Consider the following 26,380-nt stretch of genomic DNA (forward strand, 5'->3'; position numbering starts at 1 on the left):
CCAACTGTTAGACGAATAAAGCTTTTTTAAAAACTCAAAGCAAATGTTACTAATCATTTGGAGTCTGGACGTCCCAGTTCACAGGGTTACTTCTAATATGTAGAGCACATGCAGCCTTCTGATCAATCGAGAGTGAGGGGACTGCCCCTACCAGAGTTCAATTCAGCCCCAGGACCCCATGGCAGCCCAAGGTCTTGGTTCATGCTGTGGAAACAATACAGAATTTATTCACTCAGTAAACATTCACTAGGGTTACAGTCATTTTAATATAATTCATCGTAAGGTGATGATCTCTAGGAACGTCATCACAGTGGAGCAACCTGAAAGCTCCCAGCAGCCAGCAATGAATGAAAGGTAGGGGCGGGGCTGCCAACAGGGTGGGGCCTGGTGAGCCACGTGCCTGGGATCCCCCATCACAATGTGGGTAGGGCGCCTCGTGGAGGAGACTGTGCCTGATTGGTTCCTGGGCATCAGGTTGGAACTCTGGTGGTTGGTAGGGCAACCTCCTTCAGTTGGTAGAAAACACTGGAAGGAGGTACTCCCTCTGCGCTGTCTTCTCCGAAATCTCCGCTCTCAGGCTTGTTGTATCTAGACCCATTTTAAATCAAGCAGGTTCCCTTCAGACCAGTCATCTCAGGGGAGGCAGCTGAGGCGGGGAGTGAGCTGTCAGTGGGGTGCGGCCCCCTAGCCAGGGGCTGGCCCTGCCAGCGTGCCTGTGTTTCAAAGAGGTGAAGTGCTGAACTGTGCGGACCGGGAAGCAAGGGAAGGTCCAAGTTGCTGGAGCGCACCCAAGGTGCCCCATGGGGAACACGCTGAGTTGTTGTTTGTGCCCCAAAGGCAGACGCAGGCGAGGTCTGCGTAGGTGGCCTGAGGATCTGTTCTTCAGCTCTGACATCAATGGGGCGGTGGCAAGGAAAGGTCCAGGCCAACAGAGAAGGAAAAAGTCCAACACCGGTGCCAGACCCATTTGGTGCCCGTGCTGGCTGTGTGGGGCGGTGTCCGGCAGCTATGACCTCGATGAGGCAGTGTCGAGCAGAAGTGCAGACCAAGGCAGAGAGAAGCAGAGCCCGGGAAGAGAGATCACGGTGCTCCCCAATGCCAGACACAAGCAGAGCCAGCACAGGGTGCACTGGGCAGAACCGATCTGCAGCCATAACATCAATGAGAGGGAGGTGGCGAAAGCGCCAGACCGTACTGCTGTGGAGCCTGCCCTGCGGGATTTGGGAGCCGGCGACGGCCATGACCTGCAGCACATGAGAGACCAGGAGATGCCCAAAGGTAAGGCAATGAATGATGCTGTTTGCCCTCAGGCACGCCTCTGGCTGACACTCATACCAGGTCTCATTCCTCCCCCTACCCCCGAGGTATCCATGGCCTCGGGCTCCTCCGTCCTGCCCCTAGCCAGCTTTCCCAGACCCATGTACCAGGCAGGAGGACTGGCCCTGCCTCGTCCCTGCCCCCACCCTTCATGCTTTTTCCCTGCTGCGTCTGGTGGTTTCTTTCTTCCTCCCTACCCCAATGCCCAGTTGTGGCCCCTTTCTCAGCCCCAGGCTCGATGAAAGCTAAGTTTTCCATGTAGAAAACGCATGCTACAGATTTCATTGCTGTAGAGCAAGTGTCTTACAGCTCTTCTGTTTACTTTGGTTGGTCTCTTAATTTATTTAAACGTTAGAATAATTAAGCTTCATGGTGAATGTGACTTTGTAGCTGAAAGATATCGTTCTCTCAGAATATTAAAAAAATGGTGAAAGAATGAACAAAGATAGTATATGAATGAATTCTGCCTTTATACACAAAGCATGAAAGGACTTTTCAAAGTCCTTTGGTGACGTAAAGTAAGCCTCTGAGTGCTTTCACACACCAGGTAGAAGATGGGTAGTGTTTGATGACAGCCCAAAATAGACTCTTCATTTCATTTTTGAGGATTTATTACACATTTACAGGTAGGTCTCATTTGACCCTGTCTCCACAAAAAAAAATGGTTAAAAAATACCCAGGTATGGTGGCTTACACCCACAGTCCCAGCTGCAAGAGAATCTCTGGAGCCCGGGAGTTTGAGCCTTCAGTGAGTTATGCTGGCTCCATCTCACCATTGCACCACTCCAGCCTGGGCAACTGAGTAAGACTTTGTCTGTTTAAAAAATTGTTTTTGCCCAAGACAGCTCTTTGTTTTAAGACATATGAAATATTGAGCTGGTGTCTGACCACAGGAATTGACCACAGCATCTCTTCGTGCTTGAGACTTTCCCTGAAATGTGCTGGTAATAGCAGCCTAGAGGAAGGTGGTTATATTTGATAAGCAGAGGGAGGAGGGCATATATGTGATTCATCTGAACGTTGCATCCGTTTATTTAGGTGCAAGTTTGAAAAAGAAGTTCCAGTCCCAGCCCAGTTTTACTCCACATACATGGAGAGATTCTGTGATTTTTGTATTCTCCAGTAGAATTCGGACATTGGTGCCTTTATTTTCTTGACATTTATTACTAAAAGCTTTTCTCAAGACTGTAAAAGTGATTAAAATGGCTATGTCGCTTTAAAAAGAATCTTTTGTACTCACCTCACTTATGACATTGTTTCCTCTTCTTCCTCTACAGGTCTTCCTTCTGACCGTCCAAGGGCAAGCACACTCTTCCTGAGAAAGTATCAAATGAGTGGTAAGACAATATTATTTCTGCTTTCAAGGAAAACCTAAACATTTTCTGTCTTGTATATTACAGAGAGTATTTAGAGAAACTCAGATATTAGTTAAAAATGTTCAACTTTTCATAGATTTACTTGTCTTATTTTCACATGTGATATAATTTCCTTTAGTTGTCACTGTTTTTGGAAACATACAGACTTTGTGTTTACACATTTGGTGACATTTTCACCAACACAATTAATTGGCCACATGATCTAGTGTAGTAGTCACGGATTTATGCCATTTTCTTCATACGTCTTTGACATTTTTCCCTTGCTCTAAAGAGTATGTTTTAATAATGACTGATAGGATTTAGGCCACAGCTTGGATTTCACTGCAGCAAATCAAAAGAATCCATTGTTCTAGATTGGATCTGTGATTTTGGCCTCCTTTTTCACAGTGCTCTAACCACAGTCACATCCAAGTGGATGCTACAACTTTTTCATTGCAATGTAATAGAAACGTAACATGCCCTGTGCTGTTTTCCATATTAGCCTTAGTGTGTGAAACTAGTGTAAAGTTTCCATATCCTGCCTGTTTTAGGATGAGAATTAGAACTGTAGGATTTTTCTGTACTGTTGCTTATGTTTCATAATGTTCTGTTATCTTACTCTATTTTCAAAAAGCCATACACCGTGTTTTTCAGTTAATTTTAACAACAAGAATACAAGAACTGTGGGTTCTAGAATAACATCAGAACTAATGCAGCACAAGAGAAAGAGGTCGTTCACCTACATTTTCATAGTTTGTTAGGACTTTGTCTGACTTGAGCTAGTAATTTCTAGTTAGGATTGTTAAATTTCTCAGTTTCTGCCAAGAGCCATGGGCTTCTCACACTTAGAATGCACAGAAGTAGAAGAAAACCAATCCCCTGCCCCTGTCACTTCAGTGGTTAGAAATGTGTGTCAATGAGACCAGTTCAACTTCAAAGGAGGAGGTATTGTAGAGAAGAAAGTGTGGCCCAAGTCCCTCTTTGGAGCTTTTATTCTTTGGACATTGGTAGAACAAAATGATTGTGTGTGCTGAGGATACCCTGTTCAGTTAGGTTGGCATACTCATTTTGACATTTAAGTTTAAGGTAGGCTACCTTTCAGTTGAGTAAAGACCCATTTATTTTATCAGTAATGTATGACTAGATGACCGAGAAGTCATTCGGGATGCTGCCAGATATTCTAGTGCATCTCACGATTGACTCCTGGCCAGAAACTGGTTCTTAGAGCTGTCAGCTATTAGATCCTGGTAATGAAAGTAAGCTATGTGCAAATGTAGAATGAGAAAAGAAAACACTGCTGCATAGGGGTTCAGAAATACAATAGGTAAACGTTTTTATTAGCGAAATTTCTCATCTGCCCCACATATTGGCATTTTTATGAAGGAATACTTGAGACACGATAATTTATAAAGAAAAGAGGCTTTACTGGCTCACGGTTCTACAGGCTGTACAGGAGGTGTGGTGCTAGCATGTGCTTCTGGCAAGGGCCTCAAGAATCTAATGATCTTGGTGGAAGGTGAAGTCATCATTCACATGGTGAGAGAAGGAGCAAGAGAGAGTGGGAGGTGCTGCAGGCTTTTAAATCAGCAGATCAGGCCAGGTGCAGTGGCTCACACTTGCAATCCCAGCACTTTGGGATGCTAAGATGGGCAGATCACTTGAGCCTGGAGTTTGAGACCACCTTGGGCCAACAGAGTGAGACCCTGTGTCTATGAAACATTTAAAAATTAGCCAGATGTGGTGGTGCATGCCTGCACCCCCAGCTACTCTGGAGAGGAAGGTGGGAGGATCACTTGAGCCCAGGAAGTCAAGGCTGCAGTCAACCATAATTACGCCACTGTACTCCAGCCTGAGCATCAGAGTGAGACCCCGTCTCAGAACAACAACAGTAACAACAACAAAACCCCAAAAAGATCCTCCATGAACTCAAAGCAGGACCTCACTAATCACCAAGGGGATGGCACTAACGCATTCATGAGGGATCTGCCCCCGTGATCCAAAGACTTCCCCACCTCAAACCCTGGGGATTACATTTCAGCGTGCGATGTTGAAATGTAATCACAGACATTCCCTAATTTGTTTTGCCTTTCCTTATCTACACGGGGATTCTTTCATTTGAACGTAATAGAATATGTGTTAGGTCAAGAAGTAAAACTGTGTTTTCAAATTTTACACTAAGAGATTCATCATGCCAGATTATTTAAATGTTAAATTTTGTTTAAATTAAAAAATTTTTAATTGATTTTTTATATAGCGATAATCAGATTTATCTTGTTTTATATAGTGATGATCAGATAATTAGCAACTACTTTTATTCTATGGTATTTTATTATACCAAAATTGATTAGTTATATTTTTACTTTTAGTGCAAGAAAAGAGGAGAAGCTTTCGCATATATTCTGTAAGTAAACTTTCGAAAAGTTAAGAAATTAATTGTTTAAATTAAACGTCTATCTGTCATGATTCCTGAGAAATGTAACAGGGACCCAGTGCTGTTAGCATGATCCTTTTTTGGTGAATTTTCTAACTCTTTTCTATTTTCCTAAGTGTCAGATTTATGCAGGAAAGTCTTTAACTTACTGTGCCCATTTTTAAGGCTGTCTGATATTTAAGTTAAATTTAAATCGGTTGTGATATTGCCTGGGCGGTGCAAGCATGGCTGCTGGTTTTCTGGAAGCAGGGTTGGGAAGCAAGGTGGAGTTTCACTTTGTGTGTGCCATTTGCTCCCATTTCCCAGGTTTCAGCCCTGGTGGGTCTGAGCTCAGAAACCTTCAGGTGTAATATATCCAGGGAATACACATCCACATTCCTTCTAAGATGAGAGGATAGGTGGACCTGCGGTTCTAACCACAGACTTACTATTGACCTTGCTGGCTCTGTTGTGTTTCACCCTACCTTCCCAGGTACCATGTGCTATGATTTTGGAGACTGTGTTGGGTTCTTCAAAATACACGGGATTGCTTGTTTCTGTTCAAGTCACTCCCTGTGGGCACCAGGGTTGTGCTTTTATGTCAGTTACCACTCCTCTATCTGCTTGCCACCTTGCAACATTGACTCAGAATCATCTGCTGTCGATCCTCTCTCCTGATTCTGTGTATAATGTTTATTTTATGACTAACTCTCATGAGATTTCAGATGGAAGAGAAAATAAATTTGTGGTCAATCCATCATATTTAACCCACATTTAGAACCTATATGTAAGTGTAAATCTAAGTTTAATGGAACATAATTATGACCTTAATTCAGACAATTTTCTAGTTATACCTATTATAAGCATATTACACTTTTCCACTCAGGCCTTGTGTAATAACTCTATTCAAACTCCATACCTGCCATGTGGTCCCATTGCTGTGCAACATAGATGGAGCCGATTTTGTTAGCACACAAAGTATTGGAAATTTTCAAGTTAGCTAAAAGTCATTAATTATTTTTAAAACATCTAAAAGATGTCATAAAAAGTGGGGAGAAAAACCGTGATCTCGAGGGCCAGGTGTGGTGGCTCATGTCTGTAATCCCAGCACTTTGGGAGGCTGAGGCAGGTGGATCTCTTGAGGCCAGGAGTTCAAGATCACGCTGGCCAAAATTGTGAAACCTCATCTCTACTAAAAATACAAAAACTAGCCAGGCATGGTAGCACATGCCTGTAGTCCCAACTACACAGGAGGCTGAGCCAGGAGACTTGCTTGAACTTGGAGGTGGAAGTCACAGTGAGTGATAGGAAGTTTTAAATTAAAAAAAAACGGGGACAGATTTCACCTGAGGCTGTACAAACTAGTCTGTGTTTTGGTGCCTTATTCCTGTTATTTTTATTCTCATATATGGAATTTTCCTCAGAATTGACTTTTGTTATTTTAAAGTATTACGCTGCACTACCTCAACAGTAGTGACGTTAAGGGATACCTTCTTTCCCTTTGAATGAAAGTATCTGAATCAGTACATTTTTATTTTTTATGCGATATTTGTTTTTGAGACAACAAAAGTATACACATATACACACGTAACACTGTTAATGTAATCTATAACAGAATAGCTTAAGAAACATAAGAGTTCAGCTGGAGTTAAAACATTTCTATCTTAAAGGGTAATTCGGTCCTTCAAATAGTAATGTTGTTCAAAAACATCTTGGATTTTGGTTAAGAAAGAAGTGAATTTGCAGTACAAAGCATCTGAAGCAGCAAAATGCTGTTGGACTCTATGGATATTTTGGATTATTGGCTACTAGCAATGTTTAAATGCAGCATAGGTTTATAAACAACCACTAGATCTTCTCTGTACCCTGCCTTTTTTTTCGTACTGGCTGATTAGCAGTAGATCCAACCCTGTTGTGTCTTTAATGATTTTGCGGAGACCCTAATGGAAGAGTGTGATAACATGAGGCAAACAAGCATATTAAGAGGAAGAAGGAAAACTCATCTGAGTTATTTTTTTTTCCAGTTAAAATAGTCAGTATTTTGTGGTTTTAAATAAAGCTGTTGATCTTTTCAACTATTTGGTGATTGGCATTTGGCTACTGGGATTATTTTTAGGCAAGAGCACTTTCTCTCTCTCTCTCTTTCTCTCTCTCTCTGTCTCTCTCTCTCTCTGTCTCTCTTTCTCTCTCTCTCTCTCTCTCTCTCTCTCTCTCTCTCTCTCAGTTTCCTTTTTTTTTAATTTGAGATGGAGTCCTAATCTGTCACCCAGGATGGAGTGCAATGGCACTGTCTCAGCTCACTCCAACCTCCGCCTTCAGGATTCAAACAATTCTCTGCCTTAGCCTCCTCAACAGCTGGGATTACAACAACCCAGCACCACGCCTGGCTAATTTTTGTATTTTTAGTAGAGATGGGGTTTCACCATCTTGTCCAGCCTGGTCTTGAACTTCTGACCATGTGATCCACTCACCTCAGCCTACCAAAGTGCTGGGATTACAGGAGTAAACCACCTCACCTCCTCAGCAGGAACATTTACTTAACATAATTGAGGCAGTTTCCGTATTGACTATCGCACTCTCAACAAATGAATACATATTTTGAAAGTGTTTTAGAGATAGTTGATTTTCTACAGAGCTCAAAATGTTCACTGTCATATCTCTGATAGCACTGTGGATGAATTTTCACTCATTTGTATCTGTAGGAAGATTTACTTTCCAAATTGTAAATGACTTGAATATTGGCCAAGCTCTTATTGAACTCCTTAATTTCTCCCACATTCTGTGCTCAGCAGCTGCAGGTAGGACAGAAGGGGTTCTCCCTCTCCCGGAGAGGCTCACTTTCTCATGAGGGGGATGCCCTGCAGGCCATTGTATCATGTAACACACAGTGAATTAGACTGATGAGTACGCAAAAACAGAAATGTTTTGTGGTGTGGCTGCAGGCAAAGGGATTCCAGAAGGTGGATGAGGTCAAGCTTGCTGGGACAAGGGGGAAAGGAATAAATATTCCAGACAGAGAGCAGCACGAGTGAGGCAGGAATGTGCCATAATGTGCATCAAATAACTTAAAGAATGAAATCAATTAACTTTTGAAATGAATGCAGAGTATTCTCAGAAGTTCTCATTTGAGAAGTGTCATAGCAATCTTATGTAAACATGAAGTGAAAGTTACATTCCAAAAGTCGTTTTCATCATTTGATTTGTGGATGTGAGAAAGTCTTAAAGCAGTACTTTTTCCATCCTCCCACAAGGAAACAGGCCCAGGGAGACCTATGGCCCCTCACTTGTTTGGTGACTGAGCAGCTCTGGCATGCACACTCTCTGACTCTAACACACTGGTTCCGTCGCACTCTCTTAAATGCACACACTTAGGATTAGTAAGGGAGTAAATGTAGTATTAGGTCTTCATTTACTGCAATCAAATGCTCTTGTGTCAATATTATTTAATGTATGATATTTTGTTGCAGTTAATGAATAACAGAAATAGAAAATCTCAGTGCTTTTTCCTGCATCAGAAAAAGAACATGAAATTCCATTATAAATGTTTCCCATTATTTATCAAGGGAATTTATAATAGTGGCTTGCCAGGTTTGATGATCAGTGTCATATCAAGGGCAGCATTTTATAACCCATTTCTCAAACATCATCTGTGAAAATTAAGAGCCTCCAATGAGTTTCCCATAGAGCTGCACATGATACCACACTCGGACAGGTCACGGGGTATAAAAAATACCTTAATGCCTTATTGTTTGACATTGTGACAAAGGGAAAAAACCCAAACTTTGGTAAGTTTATCCTTCTGTGATGTCTTTCTCTATCTTCCTTCTTCTTCAGATACCTCCATGGCATCTTGATAGAAAATACAGCTCGTGTTCCACCATATTCCTGGATAACAGCACAGTCAGCAAGCCTGATCTCAGCCAAATATTAGGATGGTGAGTACAACGAGGTTGCCAAGGGCTGAGTGACAGACCCCGTATGCTAAAAGCATGCGGGCCATCCGCTGTTAGCTCAGCCATTTGGTTGCCCTTTTCAGCAGGCAGTTGAAGAAGCTGATGTCAATGATATATGGATTTTTCAGGACCTAAGGATGATTTTTTTTAATCTTAGACACTGTGTGGTAAAAGGGAAAGCCAGTTAGCAAATAAGCCATCCCAGAATAAGCACGGCTATTTATCTGATGCATTTCTGTTATGACAGTATTGAACCTAATGGGCAGGAGAGGTGCTTTTTATTGGATGTTTCTAGGAAAAATTAGTAGTTCTTTATGGGCCATAGGCCTAGCACGATGGGCACTACTTTGGAAACTACTCTTGGAAGAAGGAACAGCTTGTCCTCCAGTGGCACCATAGTGTATCTGCATTTTAATTTTCCCATCATGCACCAGCACATCATAGACCACAATCAGAGATGCCCTTTCAAAACACCCTTGAAAGATGGCTTCAAGTTGTTTTAAAAAGCCAGCTCCAATGGAGATGTCCAGAAAATATTATTAACATGTCCTTCCATTATGAGTGTTGATTTTCAGAAAACAGTTTGACAAGTGGTGCCTCAGAATATTAATGTCCTTATCCCTAACTTGACTTTCCAGTCTATAAACACGACTAAGTTACAAGCTTAAATTTGTCTCTAATGTACTAGTTTTAAGCTAATTTCTTAGTAACTTCTACTTTAATCAAAAATGGCCATTAATACTCCTAATAATGTGACTTTCCTCTCTCATGCATAACAATAATTTAGATCCAATTCTGTTTCAGCAAGAACCGGACTTCACCCTGATGCCTAAAGCATACCCAACACCAATTAAATCAGAATGTCTCCAGCTGACATTGAGGTCCTGTTTAAAGCTCCCCGGGTGATCCAGTGTGCAGCAAATGTGGAGGCTACTGCTTCCTTTGTGTGAAAAAGTGATGGTTCTAACATAAAAATTACATGTTTTCCCTGTCATTTGCTCTTCTTTCTACCCATAAAGCCTTTCATCTGTGCGAGTCATTTCTATCTATGTGTGCATATGCTTCAATTTATACCATACCGTAGTGTTTTCTGAACACCTGCAGTTCACAGGAGCACTGTTCAGGGACCTTGGGTGAATCTGTTTTAAACCTTGGTTCTCTTAACTGTAAAATGGGCGGTGCATGGAGTGTCACGTGAGGTTCGGTGGTCCTTGTCAGCATGTAACTTCAAATTCTGTGATCTTACAATTTGGAGATGACACTGTTGGAAGCACTATAAAAATATCTCTCTTAGATGCTAATAATGTTTTAAGGCCTACTTTTTACAACTCCAATTTGCCTTCTCAAATTATTCTGAGCCTCATTTTAAATGTTGAGGGTGAATGGAAGGACAGACCTTATCAAAGAAAAGCCCCTGTTTCCTGACACACAACATCTGTGGATGTCTTTGTAACACAGTAACATACATCCGAAGAGTTGTATTTGTTTATTCATATTTTCTTTAAACTAATGCGGAAGTACCTGTCATTAATATTGTATGATGTGGTGTTACGCTGTGTGTTTAGTACTGCTTATTTTAGGAGAGCTACAAGTGTCATCGATTTTTGGATGCGTTATGCTGTTTACTAATAAATTTTCTGCTAATCATGCATAGGTGATTTTAAATTACTTTATTTGGTATAAAGCACATTCCTTCTGTGCTTTTAGGGAAATAATGACAAATGGGTGAGTAGGTGATGGTGAACTAAATCAGCTGAAATGCAGGGCCTAGCAACTTAAAAAGCAAAACACTACTGTCTGACCTAAATGTAAGCATATGTACACATAGATGTAAGTAACTTGCACAGAATGAAAGGTTCTATGGGCAGAAGAGCAAATGACAGGGAGAATATGTCATCATTTATACCTAAGATCCATCTGCAGACGCAAGTCTTCTATCAGCCTTTTGCGTAGTATTTTGGTTCTCCTGTTTTTGCTGTAAAGCTAGAGGACTAAAACAAAAGAAAAGTGCTCACATGATATTGTTTTGAATACAGGATTTCAGGGCCACTGAGAGGGTTCCCTCCCCCGCCTTTGGAAATATATCTTCAGACCTAACAAATTATAAAATCAGTTCTTGCACCTTTTTTTTTCTCCACAGTGTGACCATGGCAATATGTTACAACATAAAGCACAGGTGAGCTCTTTGAAACCTGTCTTCTTATTCCAGCTCATCACTTTGTGTCATATGAAACATGGTCTCAGGTCATAACTCTAGATATTATAAGCTGTAGAGTGCTTATTTTACAGTGCTACAGTAAATCGTTTGTGGGTTTTTTGGTTCGTAAGACTCTTTTAAATTATTAAGGGTTCCAAAGTGTATTTGTTTATGTCTTTCTTTGCAATTCATTTGTAAAGAAGCAGTAAAAAGTTGCCCTAGCCTCATGCAAATATATAGTAGGAAAGAGGTGTATTTATAAAGCTATCAGGTTACTGTGGGTATTCTTTAACCCCACCAAAACTCCAGAAGTGCTAACTGATTAAAATAGTTATAAGAGGATTGTACATATCAATGAATTCGTTCACTAATAGTCACTGACCTTTCTTGTACAATAAATGGATCTGTCCCCTTACTGGCTGTTACAATATTATGCATTGGCTACTTGGTTTACTTATAGTGTCAAAAACTCACTTTCACTAGTATCACCACCATTATAAAAATATCTTCAAATATGGAGATCCCATCAAACTTACAGTAGTAGGTATGAGTTTTCAAAGCCCAGATTTTTAGCTTGAAAGTTTTAGCTTTATTATAGACAAATCCTTGTTATTTTCCTTGAAATGACAGACTCACTTGACTTAATTTTATGAATAACAGTCAGTTATACTTTCAGATAAAAATGGTGTACTGTGAAAAATTGGCTTGTTCAGCTCACAATTTAATCACAAGTGCTTTTCTTTAACATGACCATACTTCAGTATGCAGAAGCGCTTTATGTGAACTTTCTACTGAGGATACTAAAAAGAGAGGCCAAGATTTAGTAACATCATTAATTTTTACTGTTTCATCAAGGACATTCTTCAGTGAAACATGCTCTTTGATACAAACTGCAAGGGGCCGTGAAGAGTGGAACGAATACTGGTATAATTCGGTACCACTGCCCTTATTCATACTGAGAAACCATCAGTTTTACCCACGTTTGCTTTTAAACAGTCATTACAAGTGTTGAACAGAGAGAAAGCAATCAATGTCTTAATACTTTTTAAAAGTAATAAATTATTTGTGTGTTTTATTTTCAATCAGCTTCTCAGGTTGAATTAGTATTCTTGTAAGAACAGTTTGGGCCATACATGGTGGTTGACACCTGTAATCCCAGCTATTTAGGAGACCAAGGTGGGAGAATTATTTTGAATCAGGTGTTTGAGACCAGCCTGGGCAATGTGGCAAGACCCCATCTATCAAAAAAGAGAAAAAAACAAAAAAGAAATGATCAGCTGGGCATGGTGGTATGGACATTTTGTCCCAGCTACTTGGGAGGCTGAGGCAGGAGGATTGATTGAGCCCACGGAGTCAAGCCTGCAGTGAGTCAGGTTTGTACCACTGTGCTCCATCCTGGGGAAAAGAGCAAAACCCTGTAATAACAACAACAACAACAACGAGTTTTGACATCATGGGTCTCCTACAGAATCTCAGGGGTCCACAGACCACATTAGGAGAACCACTGCTTTCCTAAATGATCACATAATGTGTTAGTTTGTGAAGTCCATTAAAGACTGCCTTCTTTTAAAATGAAAAGGCAATTAAGTCTGTAACTCAAACTACTTCAGCAAACATAAAGTATAGAAAGAAAGATTTGGGAAATCTTAATGGATTCTAAAAAGTTCTAAAATCCTTATTGCCAACAACTACTGCTTCCTAAAATGTTCCTGTGTTCCACTCCACCATGAGGTTAGAGGAGTAAAAATAGACATAGCTTCTTACCATTGCCTGTTAGCGGGAGTCAGTATTTAAAGGCAAGTCTGGCTCATCAATGTAGAAAAGACTTCCCAGTTCAGAACGTGATGTGTTGATGAATAACAGGTCAAGAAACCCTCTGAAGGCCAGGATCCAGGAGAAAAACTGGCAACAACTGTTTTGGTGAACAAATTTTACCAAAGCAAACAAGAAGTATCTCCCTCCACCCTCCATGCCCTACTCCCAGCAGATACTTTACTAAGATATTAACCATTCCTGAATTAATCTCTTAAATGCACATTCTTCTTTTATAGATATGCAAATAGATCTCTGGCTATTTTTGATGAGCCAATACATCCACTTTCAGTAAGTATCACTTTCTCTGAGGTTCTGTTTATGTCTTATGAAGTTGTGTTGATTTCATGATGAAGTCAAAATCATCCACCATTAAGTCTTCACTAAGTTGTGTCTAATCATCTTATGTAAGGAGTGTTGTAAATTGGTCACACTGGAGTAAGAGCTGACGTACAGCTTTGTTTAATTTGTGCACTAAGGGGAATAAACATACCATCCAAATAACAAAATGTGTCATTTTAAAAGATAAGTTTTTATAGCAGCAAACAATAAGAATATTTGTAAGTAGTCCTAACAAATATGAACGAACTCTGTGAATGGAATTAGAAAAGAATTTAAAGTTAAATTTGTTTAAATGCTATCAAAACTTAAAAACTTCCTTCTAGGCGGAGGTTGCGGTGAGCCAAGATCGCGCCATTGCACTCCAGCCTGGGTAACAAGAGCGAAACTCCATCTCAAAAAGAAAAAAACAGAAAAAAAAAAAAAAAACTTCCTTCTGCAGACATATGATAGCCACAGGGGGCCACCTTAGCACCTATGTTTACACAAAACCAAAAATATTTTAAGATCCTACCGTTTATATTTTTAGAACTAAAAGACATATTATCCCAGCAAGATTATTCTAAGGGACATGTGGGCACCAATTTTAACATCCCCATCGTAAGAGTACTTAAGAAGTTTTCTTGAATGAATATGTATATTGACTTTCTTCTTGTTTCAGCAAGAAAATATTCCAGGGAAATCTTTTGAGGATGATCCCACACGCAACTGCATTTTCAGTTATTTCTGTGATCTTTCTAAAGTCACAAAACTAACAGCTCCAGGTGCAATCGTAGCATTGGTAAGCTATTTCTTATTTATGAAGCATCTTTAGTAACTGGTCTCCTACACAGCGTATGGCCATGTTTCTAAATAAAAGTTCCTAAAGTTATCATCAGATCTTTTAAGAGAATCCTATGCAAACAAAGTAAATACACATATTAGAGTTTAATCATCGTCATGTTTTAAAATGATGCAATTGCTTTTCTTATCACAGAATAACTGCTACTAAAAGCAGCAGGAGAGACTTCTGGTTTCTCCCTCAACAGATTCCCCTGGGATGCCAATCCTGTGTCACTCTTCTAAATACTGGGTTAGAGAAGAGGACAGGGCGAGCACAGTCCTTGTCTTTATGAGGCATTTGTTTTAATGAGGAAAGCAGTTCTTTTTTTAGGTAATGGCAAATAGCAAAATGATAAAACACGATTCAGAGAGAGTGATGGGAGGGGCTCGCTGTTTCTGACAGAATGATCAGGAAGAGCCTCTCTAGAGAGGACACATCTGAGCAGTGACCTGACTATAAAGCGAGGATGATAAGGAATGCTGGCATTATAGGCAGTGGGCTGAATGCCAAGACAGAGACATGAACACATTTCACGTGTGTTCAAGGAACAGACAGCAGGGAGCCCGCCTGTGAGAGAAATGAAGGAAAGAATGGAAAAGATGCGGCCGCACAGGCGGAGCCGTCGCTCACAGGGCCCTGTGGCTTGCAGACTGGGGACGAAGTCGAGGTATTATTCCAGTTTGAAGCGGGGACTAATGGTAGATCTTGAGCAGGGGAGTGCAGTGTTCTTAATTTAAAAGTTATCCCAAGTGCCTTTGGGAGAGTAGTCCATAGTTGGGAGAGGGGTTGGGGCAGAGAAGAGGACTAAGTAACAACTAGGCTGTTACAGGTGAGCCGTGGCACGTGGCGGCCCAGAACCTGAAGCAGGCAGCCTGCCAGTGAAGGTAGCCATGGAGGGATTACGCACGGATTAGAGGAGGGTAACTCACATGTAACTATTAGTCTCCAGGAGCTGGGCCAATGGCAATTTCCTGGACAAGATTAGGGCCAGGTTGGGGAGTGGAGCCTTGGGGTGAAGGGCTCTGGTTTGTGGGTGTGAAGGCTCTGGGGACCTCAGCAAGAGGAGTCTCAGGTGAGTGATGGGGTTGGGGGGGTTGGTTAAGGTGAGATGGGAGGCAAGGAGCTGGCACCAGGGCATGACACTGTGAGCAAATGAGAGGATGTCGTGGGGGAGCTGGGGAGAGCAGGATGGGAACAGGCAACACATTTGTATTGGGGGAAATCTCTGGCAGAGAGGGAGAAAGTCTTCAAGAAGAGGTGATTTGGGGAACAGTGTTCTGCAAAAGTGGATAGGATCCATCATGCTGATAGAAGAGTCAATGTTAAAAGAGAAACTTTCTCACTGACCCAGGAGGGCAAATGGTATCGATGAGTGTCAGCGGGTCACTGGCTTACCAGTAAAGGTGACAGGAAGTTGAGGGCTTGCCAGTGCTGTTTCAGTGCTCTCTCATGAGTCCTGTGGAGTTGAACCCTGGGAGGGAGGGTTATTCCTTTGATGCCCGACAGTGCAGGGTTTTGGAGAAAGGGAGCAGGATCTCTGATAAGAACATGTCATGTTCAAGGGCCATGTGATTTGGAAAACACAGTTGACTTTGGAGAACATTGCCAGATCTGAGCCACCAATCTGATAATGTTCATACAATAAATGAACTCTCTTAAAAATGAACTGTTTTCCTTTCACCTTGATACAAAGATTTCAAGTAGCATAGAGTCATACTCTTCTACAGAGCACCCTCTGAGGTAGCAACATCTCACAGCTTATCTCAGTAACTGTCCCTCAGCTAGTCCGTCACCCAGTTCTTTATAGGATAGAGATTGGATAGATAGAGAATACTTTCTGAAATACTTTCTGAGATTATCTCACAAACTGCTTGACAGGTTTAGAGGCACCCCAAGGATACAGAGGCCGGCAGCTCCCTCTGCCTTCAAACCCCCAGAATTGACTGAATGCAGATACTGTTGTATAAAAAAATAAGTTTTAGTGGCCGGGCTCGGTGGCTCAAGCCTGTAATCCCAGCACTTTGGGAGGCCGAGGTGGGTGGATCATGAGGTCAAGAGATCAAGACCATCCTGGTCAATATGGTGAAACCCCGTCTCTACTAAAAATACAAAAAATTAGCTGGGCATGGTGGTGCGTGCCTGTAATCCCAGCTACTCAGGAGGCTGAGGCCGGAGAATTGCCTGAACCCAGGAGTCGGAGGTTGCGGTGAGCTGAGTTCTCGCCATTGCACTCCAGCCTGGGTAACAAGAGCGAAACTCTGTCTCAAAAAAAAAATAAATAAATAAGTTTTCGTGACGTGATTGTAGAGACATGGAAAACAGGGGCTGTGAGCAGGACCCTCCATTCATTCACATGTGTTTCTCATCAAGGCACTGAATACAGGGACTGTTTCTCAGCAACAGAGACCTGCCCTTGTCCTGCTGTCTGCCCAGCAGGCACTGGGAGGCACTCTTGACCCGCAGTTCCTAAGCCTGTGTCCCAAAAGCGGGTGAGTTGCTGTGAAAAGGAGAAGACAGCAGTGTTCTCAGTATGACTTGGGTGCTACACATTCGAGCATGGCACACCTGTAAATTTCCTATCTACCTGCCAGCCAGGTGTGACGCTGCACGCGGATGGCACTGTAGTGTTTCCTGAACAACCTTAATCTGCACCAGGCCTGTGTTTGTGCTGCCTTTCATGAGTGTGAAGGTGCTGAAGGTGCCTTTCTTCATGCTCACATCCCTGTGAATGAAATTGGCATGGAAATTTCTGTGGGCAGAGTATGCTGCAGAGGTATCTGACTATGACTGTGACTTGGCCTCTTGCTCTGTCTGAGCAAAGTCTTTGCAGAACATGAGAATAAAAGGCACTTACTTTTTGGCCAAAATCAGAAGTCTTTCATTCTTAAATGTGCTTATCACCACACTGAAACAACTGAAATCAAAGACAAGTGCTCTCTTTGGCAGGTGTACATTGAACGCCTTTTAACTAATGCTAACATCGATCTTTGTCCTACTAATTGGAAACAAATTGTCCTCGGAGCCACGCTTCTGGCCTCAAAGTTTTGGGGAAATCATTGTCACTGGAGTGCGGATGACAGCCAGAATCCCAAGGATGTTGCAGTTGAGACAATGTGAGTTTCTAAGGTTTTGGCAAACTTTGTCATCATTTTCCATGCCTCATTTGCTCTCCAAGTTATCAGTGTAAGAAATATCTTTATAGGTTTCATTGTGCAGATAAAGGAAATAGGCATAAGACCACAGACTTCAATCTATCCAGCTTTAGTATAACAGTTTATATTTTCCAGCATTAATGGGTAAGTCTTGATGTGTTATTGTTGTAATAACTGGCTGATAAACTGAAAAGTGTTTTTCTGATTGTTTTTTGGCAAACCTCTTACAAGTGTGCTGTCAGAAAGACACAGTACAGTAAATATCTTTATAGGTTTTTAGAAGCCACCTGCCAGGTTCCGTCCCCTTTGAAGGGGCAAACATCTGACCTTTGAAATAATTGACCACTGTTAAGGTCTTACATAAGCCTCTGGACTATGCAGAAGTTACAGCTTTAACCTAAGTCACGCATTTTGTATTTGCTTTTGCTGGTCCTTGTCTCCCCCTTTAATCTGAATATCTATTTTTATAGGAACCTTGAGATGTGATGTAGCTGCAAATTTCTGTGCCCTGGATCCTCCCCATTGGGAACATTGCACGTGTTTGGAAATTGATCTGATGAGTTAGAAGCTTCCACATTCACCTCCTGCAGTGTGAGAAGCATTTCTGTGGCATCATCCCATGCCCACCACACTCACAGGCTCCCTGGGTACTCAGACATTCATAAAAGCAGGCTGGGGGCCAGTAGTTGTTTATGAGAGTGCGGGGAGCCTTGCGGGGTCATGGGGTTCCTTCCAGATGCACCAACATGGCACTGCAACACAGCTTTCCCAGGGTTCCCTTCCCATTTGGCCTTATGACTGCTGTGAAGTGAAGGGCCCTGAATCAGGCAGGCAGGGTGAGCAGGGGGGCATTTCCAGCAGAGCTGCCCTGGGTGCCCGATGGACAGTGAGGACAGCTGTGTCGGCTGCATCTGGTGCAAGACAAAGGAGCAGCTCTTGTTTACGTTGAGCAGCAGCAGAAAAGACAATGCCAGGCAGTGGCACAAGTTAGTTTTGTAATCTTTGCCTGTGACTCCAGATAGGACGGTTACTCAGAATCACCTCAGTGTATGTCTACAATGGAAGATATAGTGTATATTTTAGATATACTGCAGTGTGTACATATGTACATTCAAAAATAACCACTTGATGCCTGAGCTCAGTGGCTCATGCCTGTAATCCCAGCCCTTCAGGAGGCTGAGGTGAGTGGATCACTTGAGCACAGGAGTTCAGACCTGCTGGGTAACACAGTGAAGCCTGTAGATACAAAATTTTTTTAAAAAAATTAGCCAAGTGTGTTGGCAGGTGCTTGTAGTAGTCCCAGGTACTTGGGAGTCTGACGTGGGAGAATTGTCTGAGCCTGGTAACTTTAGGCTGTCGTGAGCTATGATCATGTGACTGCACTCCAGTCCTGGGTGATGGAGCCAGACTTTCTAAGAAACAAAAAAATATATATATTTTTGCCACCACTTTGCTAATAGTATAAACCAAGTGATCATTGTGATATTTGTGGTAGCCATTTTAGCAAAGAGTGTGACAGCAAATGAATTTGAAGCAAATGGAAGTACTTTGAAAGCTGCAAATGCTAAAGGGAGTTTAATCGTAGTCATCCATTTGCAGTCTGATCCCTCAAAGGAAGCAAGATTTGTGACTGCCTGATTTCTCCTTGCCTGCTACCTAGCCAGAACTGATTTATCAGTACAGGATAATTGCAATAGAGAAAGAGTTGAATACATGCAGAGACAGCTGTATGGGAGACCAGAGTTTTACAATTACTCAATTTAGTCTCTCTGAAAACTCTGGAATGGTTTTTTAAAAGATTAATTTGGTGGGTAGGGGGTCAGAAAGTGGGGAGTGCTGACAGATCAGGTCAGCGATGAAATCATAGGGAGTTGAAGCTGTTCTCCTGCATTGAGTTGGCTCCAGAGTGGGGGGCCACAAAACCAGATGAGCCACGTTTATTTCTTAGGGTGGTGTCACCTGATCCCAGTACAAGGTCTTCAAAATATCTCAAGCACTGATTTTAGGTTTTACAATAGTGATGTTATTCCCAGGATCAATATGGGCAGGTTCAAATTCTTGCAGCCTTCAGCCTCATGACTCCTAAGCCACAATTTCTAATCTTGTGGCTAATTTATTCGTTGTGGAAAGGTCATCTATCTAGTTCCCAGGTGGGAAAGGGGTTTGTTTTGGGAAAGGGTTGTTACCATCTTTGGTTTCAAAGTTAAACTACAAACTACATTCCTTCCAAAGTTAGTTTGGCCTCTGTGTAGGAAAGAACAAGGACAGCTTGGAGGTTAGAAGTGAGATGAAGTCACATCAATCCTCTTTCACTGTCATCATTTTCTCCGTTACAGTTTTTGCAAAGGTGGTTTCAAATTTGTTCAAATCATGAACACTTAGTTCTGCCATTTTGGCAGCTGAATTGTTCTCAAAACCTGCAGCTAAGCTGCCTGGGGCTCTGATTTCCAGTCACAAGATCAGAGAGCATGCAGGGATAAGTGCAGGTTTCCACAGAAGTGAGCTCCAGAAGCAGTGGAGGCAGAGGCCAGCCCTAAGAAGACAGGCTCCAAACAGAGCTGTTTGTGTGTGAACGGAGAAACACCGGGAGCTATGGTCTGAACAGGCTGCTTCTGTTTATGATCTTGGGTAGCTGAAAAGCATTACGTCCAAGCATTTAATAGACATGTGTCTCACGCTACTGCTGTTGACTGTTTGCAGTGATCCTATTTTGAGTGTCAGTTTAACAGATTAAAAAACTGCTGTCCATCAGATTATTCTTTTTTTTTTTTTTTTTTTTTTTTTGAGACGGAGTTTCGCTCTTGTTACCCAGGCTGGAGTGCAATGGCGTGATCTCGGCTCACCGCAACCTCCGCCTCCTGGGCTCAGGCAATTCTCCTGCCTCAGCCTCCTAAGTAGCTGGGATTACAGGCACGTGCCACCATGCCCAGCTAGTTTTTTGTATTTTTAGTAGAGACGGGGTTTAACCATGCTGACCAGGATGGTCTCGATCTCTCGACCTCGTGATCCACCCGCCTTGGCCTCCCAAAGTGCTGGGATTACAGGCTTGAGCCACCGCGCCTGGCTATCAGATTATTCTTAAAACTTTCCAACATCGATGTGTCTCCCCAGAATATATTTTCTTTCTAGAGAGTTAAACTGAGTAGCCACTATGCAGAAATGCTGTGTTGTAAAGGGTATGCCATTCAATCACCCGGCTGTTTAAAAAACAGGAACTCCCAGAAGATGCATAGTCTGTACACAGAATTCTTTTCTCCAGTGATTAAACCTCTATTAATAGATACGTTAATTCTGGGAAGTGCCATTAATTGCTGTAGTAAGTCACGTCCTGATTAGCTGTCTACTCAAATATTGTTTCATTTACATTTCTATAGACTTATGGATATGTGAACAGGAAATTAATTTTGGAAGTAGGTTCAGTTGGGTTTTAAGTTCAGCAAATGAGATCCCCACATCTTGACTTAGAGTCTAACTGCCCTCCACATTCAAGCATTTGCTTACTTAGCCAATGGGTAAAAGGTTAAAACTTTCAAACCAAGGAACCAAATGTATTGTTCAGATACTGATCATTTTAAAGCAATTAACTCATTACAGGGCTTACTCTGAAATAAGCCAGAATGACTCTAACTGTGTACCTATTAATTTAGCTTTGGTGAGGGCAGGTGGATGACCGTGAGGCAGAGGACGGCTCCCAGTGCTTTCCTCTCCCATTGCCTCCAACTCCCCCACATTCTCTTCTGTCCAGGGGTGACAGATGCCGAGTTCTTCAGGGTTGTATTCCCAACTCAAGAGCAACACTGCATGTGTTAAGGCCAGGGCCCTACTATAAATCACATTATAAAATGAGTTTAGCCAAAATGTCTCTCCTTGACTTTTCTGCCTTTCAAATTGTAAATGTTATTCTTCCCCAGTCTCTTCCTAATATTAAGGAGAGCAGAAACTTGCATTATGCCTCCTTGACATTGCCTAGTGTGCTGGAGCAGAGGGAAGGCGATTCTTTTTGCCATAAAATGTATCTTGCTTATGTATTTATTTGGGATGAATTCTCTTTGTAGCCTTACAGTTTTCCTCCTCTGAGGTAATAGGGTGGCTCTCCATGTGTCCATGTGTTGCCAAGGTGATGTGCCCCATCTTCCTGTTGGTGCTTCTCTACTTCAGTAAGTCCCTTCCTGTTATTGTCCTGGGAAATATGCCTGGAGTTCCTTCAGAGCTAATAAATGGTACCCATCATTCCTGTCATCTCATCACTATTGCGGGGTTTGTGAGTGAGCTTGGAGTCTGAGTTGCGCAGCTGCCCTAAGGGAACTGTGAAGAATAAGCCCCGAGGCAGCAGCAGGAGTGCAGAAGAGGCTTCCACCTCTCCCTCATCCCAAACTTGGGCTGCTGGGATGCAGGAGACCCCAAGCAGCTGTGCCTTGTTTGGACCCAACCAGTCAGTCTTTATTTGTTTCAAAACAGAACTTTGAGCATCCTAGTAGCTCAGAATGATATTTTTAAAGATAACCCACTTGACTAAAATTGCCCTGTGTTCGCTTTATTGTGTTTCTTCTCCCCCAGGAGTAAGATGGAGAAGAGTTTTTTGGAGCTACTTGAGTTTAATATTCATGTGTCTGCCAGTGTTTATACGAAATATTACTTTGATCTGCGTGCCTTGGCATACGACCATGACCTGTGTTTTCTATTTAGTTTTCTTCGCAAAGATAAAGCAGAGAGATTAAAGGTAAGGCTGTGAAGTCATTTAGTGGAGTTTCCCATTGGCCACAAAAGCCAACATCTGTGACAAAATCATATTAAGTAGTGACTGGGAAAATGAAAGCCTTAAAATTAACAGACCAAAGTGCTTATTTCTTTGGCATCATATTTCATGTCTTTTATGCATTATACAAGAATCATTATTATTATTATTATTTTATGAGAAGGAGTTTCTCCCTTGTTGCCCAGGCTGGAGTGCAATGATGCAATCTCAGCTCATTGCAACCTCCGCATCCTGGGTCCAAGCGATTCCCCTACATTTGCCTCCCGAGTAGCTGGGATGATGAGCAGGCACCACCATGCCCGGATATTTTGTATTTTTATTAGAGGCAGGATTTCTCCATGTTGGTCAGGCTGGTCTCAAACTCCTGACCTCAGGTGATCTGCCCACCTTGGCTTCCCAAAGTGCTGGGATTACAGGGATGAGCCCCTGCACCCGGCCATGGATCTGTATTTTAAAAAGTTGTTGATATTCTCACTGCTTTGACCATAATTCAGAATATTTTTAATTAAATTTAATCTGTTCTTAATGGGTTTTGTTTTTAATTTCTACCCATTCACATAGCATTCGTGAATAAATGCAGTTGTATTCCTAATTATATCTAAATGGACAATGCACTTAATGCTCTTGACTGTCTTTTACTTCAGCAATTGCATTTTCGTGTCCTTGTCTATTCTGTATATCTCGGTGCAGTCCCAGGAGTTTATCAGACAAAGCAGTAGTGGCTGAGAGACTTGTGCTTAGACTGTATAAGGTGCCAGTGTTTCAAGTACTAGGTGTAGGAACGACATGGGTTTTTAGTGAAAATGGCTTCATGGGACAATGTAGGATTTATGGCTTATGACTCTTGGTGAGTACACAGGAAAATTCCAACTGAAATAGTCACATTTAAAATTGGCACTGTCTCTGGTGTCTTGGTGGTACTTTGGAATAATACATTTCTCTACCACAATGTGCAAGTAAAGTAGCACCTTGTGGTGTTTCAATCATTAAACTTCTTGGGTGTTCCCAAACAGCCCAGCACGCACCTGCCTCATTAAAATCTGCTTGGAGTGTGTAGTAACTGCTAAGGATTCGGTAGAATTTGACTCACTGAATAAGTTGATTGTTTGGCACAAGTGTATGTTGATTATGCTGAAGGAACAAGTGCACAGGTAACAGATAATATTGTTACAAGCTTGTCACAATACTCTGAAAATCTTGAGAAGCCCTATTTTATTTTTTATGTGACAGCATCACCAAGCAATGAGCCCAATTTTTAAATTATAAAGTAAGTCCCTCTTGGCTCTGGCAATCTTTTCATAGCTCTTAAAGGAGACTACCTTAGTGAATGGGCAGGGAGTTGCATCCTCAGAACCTGGCACTGTAAAACTCAGCCAAAGCAGCTACAAGGGAACCCTCTAAAGGAATCTGTATGTGTGGCTTCTCATCAATGATGCCTTTTTAAAAATGTTGGAGCCTGTTTAAAACTTGTACCCATTTTCTCTTTGATTGACTTTCCTAGGCTATGTCACCGCCATGTGAATACAAAGACTTGCATCAAGATGTTGCCACTATGAGAAGGGCCGACAGCATGGATTTCATCGCTATTCGGCATACTAATGCCATCTTACCTTAAAGACAGAAATTAGCATTATAAGATCCTGGACTTGTCAACTATAAAGACTACAAAATATCACTTCCATTGCTGAAAAAGTCCAGGAAAATTAGGATTTTCCTTTTTATGTTATTTTTTTAAAATTTTATTGTTGTTGTTGCTGTTGTTGCTGTTGTTGTTGTTGTTGTTGCTGTTGTTGTTGATTAGGATTTTCATAGAGCACAGATTTCTTCAAATAACCACACCGTAAAGCTGGGTGATGGTGGCATGAACAGTGGGTGCCAGGTGCTACCTGCCCTTTTTATTCCACTGAGTCCAGATGGCATTCCTAGGGCACTACCTTCTTGAACAACTCTTGGGGAGGAAGACTGTCACATGGACACAGCACATCCCAGTGCAGAGTCCACAGTCACCCACAGTCCCAAGCAGGTGACAGTCTGAACTGAGCTGGAATTCAAAAAACTTTAGAATTTGCTCCAGGTGTGTGAGAGTGCCTGGGTCTGGATCTCTGTCCACAGAGGCACTGAATGTACGATGGCCCGAAACAACAAGTATGGGAAGACAGAATGGCATGGGGACAAGGCTGTCATTACTCCAAGTTCCATGGGGGCTCAGGCCTGTTCATCTCGTCTTTGGAGGGAATCTGTGCATATGAAATGAGGCTCCCACATCATGGTTATAAAGGGAGAGATGAAATCAGCTCATCTTCCCCCAGGCCCATAATGGTCATACCAAAACACAGAGTCATGTTGTGTTGCCAGGCTGGAGCACAGTGGCGAGATCTCAGCTCTCTGCACCTTCTACCTCCCGGGTTCAAGTGACTCTCCTGCCTCAGCCTCCCAACTAGCTGGGACTACTGGCATGAACCACCAACCCAGCTAATGTATATATTCTTAGTAGAGACAGGGTTTCATCATGGTGGCCAGGATAGTTTTGATCTCTTGACCTCGTGATCTGCCTGCCTCAGCCTCCCAAACTGCTGGGATTACAGGTGAGAGCTACCGTGCCTGGCCTCTTGCATTTACGTTCACAGTAAAGTGGTTTGGAATATCCCACTGTTGATTTGTGATTTTCTCCTCCAAACATAGTCTGTGGCCCTGTATACATAACTGAATATTTTCATGTATCGATATTTTGTGTCTGAAGATGAAATATTAAATGAAAGATGTTACAACATTTCCTGCAAGGCCTTCGGTGGTTGTAGAGTCTACTCTTTGGTGAATACACAAACTCATCTATTTTAAATATTAAAACTTCTATTAGATGTGATAATGATATTTTCTTTTTCAGCTTCACTTGTTAGATACAGTTACGTAAGTTCTTCCATAATGATATTGTATCTGATATTTGATGTAAAAAACTCCTAGAATATTTGGAATTGATACTTGAAATTAAACAGCAAAATGAGAATTGCTGAAACCTAGTGATAATGTACTTATGATGGGTTTATTATCTATGATCTCTATCATTGTTAATTTTTAAAGTTTCCATGGAAAACTGTACTAAGAACTTAAAATTGTCTATAAAACCCTTCGTGCCCTGCACTTTAGCTCCAATGCATAATGAATAAAGGAAAATGGATTTTCCTTCAGGAATTCTGCTGGACTCTTCCTTTCTTTTCCCTTTAACCTGGGGGCAGCGTCTTCAGGTCACCATGGGGTGAGGTGACCATGAATGGCGTCCCTAGAACTGCCGCTGGGAGGAGTGTGTATGTGGAGATGGGTTTCGTGGTCACGTTTCTTCCTCGGGTCTTTCTGGTTGTGATGGTGGCTTTGAGGATGGTTTCTGAGGATCCTCTCCAGGGGATTCCTCCACCTTTGGTGTCTCCCTTGGGGGAAGGCCCGAGAATATCTGGAGAGGGATTCCTAGGGTCACCCCTGTGTGACAGAGGTGCCTTGTGTGGTTCCAGAAAGCCGTGTTTTAGGGGCGATGGAGCCTCATCTCCCCTGTAGGGTGGGCGAGATGTCTGAGGGAGTGCTGGAGGAAAGCCCTGTGTGTCGGGGTCGCTGTGCAGTCTCAGTACAGCCCTAGACCTGGGGAAGTCATGATGGAGACTCAGAGGTGCTTGGGGCAGGGAAGGGGGTGGCCTAGGCAGTCACCAAGGTGTGAAAGCATCGCTGATGCCAGGAGGCAGTTTTGGGAGGGGTCTTTGGAGGGGAATAATTGTGGAGTCTCCACAGGCGGGGAAAGTGTGAGGGTGCTCCAAGGCTGGAGGTCAATGCGGGGGTGGGTGGGAATAACCTAGGGAAGCTCTCAGGAGAATAATGGGCCCCACAAGGGTTGGGGTGGAAAGAAGGGGCCTAAACAGGTCCTGTCTTGCAGGGGCCTTCTGTAGGGCCTCTGAGAGATGGATCCCTGGGGCTCCTGAGGTCCTCGGTACCCCGGGTGGGGTGTTTTTCAGGGTCAGACCTTCCTGGGTCCTGGAGCAAGGAAATGAAACTGGCTTCTTCCTCCCCACCGCCTAGTTGGCGCTTGACAAACTCCCTTTGTGGAGTCCCAATGCTCCTGTGCGGGGAAGCTCCTTGAGCCCTGGGGGACAGAAGGGCAACCCTTGGAAACCCGGCAGCAGGAACAGATGGAGCTGTACACCTCTGCATCCTTTTATTGTGGAATTGGAATTGGGTTTTCTTGGCGATGTGCAGGTCTGAGGGTGGATCCGGCGCTTCCCCTGC

The 26,380-nt window shown here is 42.5% G+C and overlaps 1 long non-coding RNA gene and 1 other non-coding gene across 3 annotated transcripts; both read left to right on the top strand.

Moving 5' to 3' along the window:
- Window positions 1-2,565: 2,565 nt before the first annotated feature.
- LOC141581388 (uncharacterized) lies at window positions 2,566-11,211 on the top strand. Of its 2 annotated transcripts, XR_012513981.1 has the most exons (4): window positions 2,566-2,654; window positions 5,039-5,073; window positions 8,917-9,017; window positions 11,176-11,211. It is a non-coding gene; the product is annotated as an uncharacterized LOC141581388 (long non-coding RNA). The 2 variants fall into 2 exon arrangements; XR_012513978.1 differs by lacking the exon at window positions 11,176-11,211 and having other exon boundaries at window positions 8,917-9,144.
- A 5,876-nt stretch (window positions 11,212-17,087) lies between these two features.
- Window positions 17,088-25,274, top strand: LOC104650158 (uncharacterized). Its single transcript, XR_012518326.1, has 3 exons — window positions 17,088-17,319; window positions 21,916-22,078; window positions 23,616-25,274. It is a non-coding gene; the product is annotated as an uncharacterized LOC104650158 (transcript).
- The last annotated feature ends 1,106 nt before the right edge of the window (window positions 25,275-26,380 follow it).

The sequence above is a fragment of the Saimiri boliviensis genome, chromosome 1, assembly GCF_048565385.1.
Source record: "Saimiri boliviensis isolate mSaiBol1 chromosome 1, mSaiBol1.pri, whole genome shotgun sequence".
NCBI classification, from domain to species: Eukaryota; Metazoa; Chordata; class Mammalia; order Primates; family Cebidae; genus Saimiri; species Saimiri boliviensis.